General features: G+C 41.3%; 1 long non-coding RNA gene across 1 annotated transcript; it reads right to left on the reverse strand.

Annotated features, from left to right (window-relative positions):
• Window positions 1-1,771: 1,771 nt before the first annotated feature.
• LOC144294389 (uncharacterized) lies at window positions 1,772-3,468 on the reverse strand. Its single transcript, XR_013361788.1, has 2 exons — window positions 3,377-3,468; window positions 1,772-2,084 (listed from the first exon to the last, which is right to left on the reverse strand). It is a non-coding gene; the product is annotated as an uncharacterized LOC144294389 (long non-coding RNA).
• Window positions 3,469-5,379: the final 1,911 nt, after the last annotated feature.

Below are 5,379 nucleotides of genomic sequence, written 5' to 3' on the forward strand. Positions count from 1 at the left end.
CTCCACTTGTTCTCTCTCATTCACATCTGCTGGTTTCTCTGCCAGTCTTAAGGCCCCCAAGATCTAACCTCTTATATCACCAGGACTCCCTCACTCCCTGAATTCTTTTTTTTTTAAGATTTTTATTTATTTATTCATGACAGACACAGAGAGAGAAAGGCAGAGAAACAGGCAGAGGGAGAAGCAGGTGCCATGCAGGGAGCCTGATGTGGGACTCGTCCGGGTCTCCAGGATCACACCCCGGGCCAAAGGTGGCGCTAAACCGCTGGGCCACCGGGGCTGCCCCCACTCCCTGAATTCTAAGACTATCCACCTGTGGGAGGCTTCAGCAAGAGTTTGGGACAAGAGGAATGGAGAACTTATGCCCAAGCTCTCCCCACACCTCCGTGTCTCAGTTGCAGTAAGAACCTAGCACTTCTAGAATGACATCTATGTCAAGTGGTCTCAATTTCTCAGCTCCAGCTCTGTGAGTGGTTGTTACTACTGGTTGTTTTCCATTTTTGCAAGTCCCTGGGAATATCAGCATCCCTTGTGATCCCAAACTCATTTCTGCAGTCACCAAATTAAGTTCTCTTTGAAATACTCATTTCCTGTTTTATTCTGATGCCCTGTCAGATATACACAGTTCTAACGTTGGAAACAGACCCACAGATCACACATCAGTTTCATCTCAGTACTAGGAGTTAACAGCTCTAAATATTCTCTACCAGAGTGAAGATGAATGTGAGAGAAGTCACATGAATGCAGAGCTGTTTCTACCCTATCAGTGTGTGAGAGGGTTGAGGGACAGAGCAGTTCAGCTCAGCATCAAAATCCTACAGTTAATCTAGTCTTAATCTTGTATCCCAGATAGAGTAAAATGTGTTTTGGCCTGGTTGAGCCAAGTCCCTAACTTGTTCCCCAGGATAAGTTTACCCTTTTACTACAAACCTCTGAATATGCAGATACCTGGTTCCTATTTCCCATTACAATGCTCTACCTACCTAATAATTAAGGCCCAGGGATACCTCCTACTTAACTTTCCTAAGGCCCCAGATGGATACCCTAGTGGTTTTGTGAGTCACACACAATCTGCTGTCTGCTACTGGTTTTCCTCCAACACAAGCAGAGTCAATCTCACACTGCAAAGTACATCTGAGTCCACTCACACACCTAAACTTTAGGAAAACAACTCCTCCAGATTCAACCAGGTCACAGGATGCTCTAGCTAGTCTTTCAAAAGAAGCACTAAACCTCTTATTCTTTCTGACTTAATCGTTTTTTACATGTCCAATGACAGAAGTTTTCACTGACAGATTCCAGAAGGGTCTGCAACATTTTTGCTGGTGTTAAAAACACAGAGACCTATACAATGCCTGTCCCCAAATCTCAAGGAGAGAAGTTGTCCTGAGCCTGAAGTTAGTACAGGCAATCTTATACCCAAGAAAAGATTTCTTCCCATAGTTGCAAATTCAAACATCCAAAGGAAATGGGAACAGACAACAGTCCTCTGGAAACAGCTGTTATGTAACATTTGCTGACCAAAATCTGATTCCATTTCTATCAAAATACTGCAATTTAAAGGTAGGTTAAATGAACATTTATATTCAGAACTCTCCAGAGAGTTTGGAACATTTTAACACTGAGTAGAATTTAATGAGTCTTTAGATATTAATAATGTCATTTGCTGTTCTTTGTTGTTCTGTGCATGAAATGTTTCCTGAGAAATGGACCTTAAAAGTAGGACCGATAAGGACTTGGGTTCTCAAATGAAACAAACAACATCTGTGCCTCCTGGAAAATAATTGCTTGTATAGTTTTAATTGTCATATGGCAGCATACAAGGGTCTAAAATGAGGCAAAATAAAAAAGAATAGTCTTGTAATTGAATCTCCCAACCTCAGGGAAAACAGTCCCCTTGAACATCAGGGAAGACTGTTTCTGAAATGGGAACATAGAAGGGAAGTGAGTGGGTAAATGAGTCAATGGTTTGGGCAAAGTAGGAAGAAGGATGGACCTTGGTAGAGCTCTGGGTCAGCTACTTTTCCATTTTCATATTAAGGACGGACTTGCAGATGCTTTTCCTCATTCAATTCTCACAAGGACTCCACGAAGCAGGAAAAATGCAGTTTAACAAAAGAGGAAATTAAAAATCAGCTTATAAATAAATTACCAATTTCACACCATTAGTGTCAAGTGTAGAATTTTAAATGTGGCTCCTCATTCTCTCCGTACCCACATATGTTGGCGTTAGCTTTGCAGGGCTTTCTGCAGTGTTGGGACCAGGGCATACCCAGCTTGTGGGTTCTGCTATACAACTTCGCTTAGGCAATGGAACTCAGCAGAAGGGATGGTGTGTTAGTTCTGACTCTGGCCTTAACAGGCCTTCTGTACTTGTGTTCTGGAGCCTCTGCCATCATGATGAAATGAAAATGTCTGGGCTAGCCCACTGGACCCAGAAGGACGAGTAGAGACCTGTGAGCAGACAGCCTCCCTAACCCAGCCCAACATAGATGTCTTGACTACATCAGACATGAGTCTTTCTAAGACTGTCCTAGCCTAGGTCAGCTGACCTCCACAGCCATAGTCATTGCTGCGTGTCCCTGAACTTCTATGGTAGTCCATTTTGCACTGAGAGCTAACTTACACATTATCTTGGAGCTGGACTACTGGTTTTCAAGAGTTCATAAATAGAGTATGTTCATAAGATCAGTGTCTCCCAGGAAGACTGAAATGGGAATCAGGTAATTGTTATGGTTCTAACCAAAGGTAGTTTATGCCTAGTTGTCCAATGAAATGTGCTCTACCATAGCTCCTTCCCTCCATGTCCATATAAGGGTGGTGGAGAATGTACCATCTCTACTTCTCATATCCCACGGGGGAGAACTCTTTCAGGGGAATTCATGATGCAAGATAGACCATCCTGCCTTGGCTAGTTTTACTGCAAAACTGTTTGACCATGTTGATCACGCTGTGTTTCAGCTGAACTAGTGAGACCCACCTAGGCTTGTGATACATTTCCATTAGCTTTTGTGAATTTAGTGGCTTAATGGCTCAGCCATAGGCATTTTCATAATCTCTGCAATCCCTCATCTTGAAGAAACCCAGTAAATTTCCCCAGGAGATAAAGAATATAGATTAGTGACAAATATCATAGACACATGTGCTGAGGATGAGTCCTACAACTGCCCTAAGCTATGTGATGTGGGAAAAGCATTTACCAACTCCAGAACTTGATTTTCTTATCTGTAAAATGGAGGTAATAGTATCATACTTCATCTCAGATGAGAAACACCAGGAGAGTAATTAGAACAATTCCTGGCACATGGTTAAGATCAGTGTAGCAAAAAGAGAAGACAATCTGGCTAACTCAGGACACGGGCCAGTGAGGGAGTACCCATGTCAGTAGTCAGGAGTACTCATTCCACGAGTGGCATGCTCTGCTGCCACTGGAGCAAAGAGTCAGTGAGGTTGTACTCTGAGAATTCTTTATTCATGCTAAATCTCAGCAGAATTCTATCATTCATGTCTATGTCACTTCCTTAGTTACCAAAGAGACAACTATGCCTAGAATGTGCAAGCCTAATTAAGTGTGAACTCAGCATACTTAGGAGAATTCAGCAAACTTAGGTTTGTGCTTCACAAACAAATTAAAATTATATTTTTATTATCTTCCAGTTCTACATTTTTTTGTGGCAATGCTTCTATTAATGGGCTTAGATAAGAATTAATGTATCTCATAAATTCTTTTACTTAAATGTTCCCTCTTTTTCCTCTCCCCCTCTCCCTCCTCTTTCTTCTCTCCTTCCTTTCCTCTCCCTCCTCCTTCCAGCTCTCTCTCTCTTTTGCTCCCTTCCCTCCCTGTGACCCTCTCTCCCTCCCTGTGTCCCTTTCCTTCTCTCTCTCTCTCTCCCTTGCTTTCCCTCTCTTCCTCCCTCCCTCCTTTCTTCCCTCCTTCTCTCTCTCTCCTTCATTTCTTCCCCCTCCCCTCTCTCATAGCTGTAAAAATGTGACTAGGAATCTGAAATTAAATGAAATTGACAAGAAATTCCACTACAGAATACAAAAAGAGTCTTTATGCATGTAATGTTTTCCATTTAAAGCTAGATGCTGAAATATAGTTTAATAACCAAGAAATTGGAAGAAGCCAGTGCTTAACACTTGCTCACATCCCAAACCCCGCTCCTTCATTATTTCTGGCCTTTCGCATCAGGGAAGCAGTTAGACTCGCAAGGAAGAAACACAAGAGTTAAGTGAAGAACAAGGTGAAAAGAGCTAATAAATTCATTTCATTTAGTAGATTTCCAGCTGGTAGGTCCTTTTTAATGGGTAGAGGGAAAGGAGAGAAGTCAGGCTGAGTGACTCATCAGATCCCACAACGTGGGAGAATTAGATTTAAGTGAAAAAGGATGTTTCCTAGGAAACTACATGATCTGCTTGTGGAACATCAAACAAGTGCAATTTCCTAACAACAACCACGACTAAATTGATCTACCTCAGACAGCTTTATCAGTAGGGGGGAGATTAGCTGCCTTTTGTGTTTTCTTAGTTACTATCATCAAATTGTCTATTATGTGACAGCTTCAGTTGCTGCATTTCTGACCTTCTGCGAGGACAGCTATGGTATTTGCTGTTATGTAATTGGCAAATAGTTTTCTCTGTTTTCCATCACTTTCCTATCTCCCCTGAAACCTTTGCGACATATGCCTCTTCATCACCCCTTTGTAACTTCAATAGAAGTTCTAATACTGTCTGCAACAAGCCACAAGATTCAGTCATTAGAATCACTAAAAATATCCTTCCAGCTTTAGTCATCCAAGGTTCTAAATTAACTTACTCTCTTTTAACCATGACAGTGAAGAATCTGTAATACACACTAATAGGGCAAGGGAGGTTGATCTGGATTAGAAAATGGTCTGAAAATAAGTGGCAAACATTAAAAAAATAGTTTATTACCACAAGCGCATAGAGCATCTAATTCAAATATGTTAACAACATACGGTCTATCTGAAATCTTTAGTTTAAAAAAAGGTTTATAATTAGCACACTAATTGGTCAGAAAGTAGAGCCTTGCCACTCAAAGAATTGATTATTTATAAAATTCTGAAGATATTCTGGAGTAAGAGACTCAAATCCTGTGGTTTGGAGGAGAGAGCCACTTTGTCCTAACCACCTCACCACAGCTGTAAGAGTTTTCATGATCTCTGTCCAGCGTGTGATGACAGTTGTCACTGTGGTAACAACTGCAGTTAAAATTTAATCCACTGATCCATCCAACTAAAATTAATTTAGTATGTGGTCTGTGCTGGATACTGTTCTAATTGTTAGTACTAAGGCAGATAAGACCGCTCCCAAAATTACCTTCCAGTAGGAGAGACAAGATAAAAATCCAATAAACAC

This window comes from Canis aureus, chromosome 22, assembly GCF_053574225.1.
Source record: "Canis aureus isolate CA01 chromosome 22, VMU_Caureus_v.1.0, whole genome shotgun sequence".
Lineage (NCBI taxonomy): Eukaryota > Metazoa > Chordata > Mammalia > Carnivora > Canidae > Canis > Canis aureus.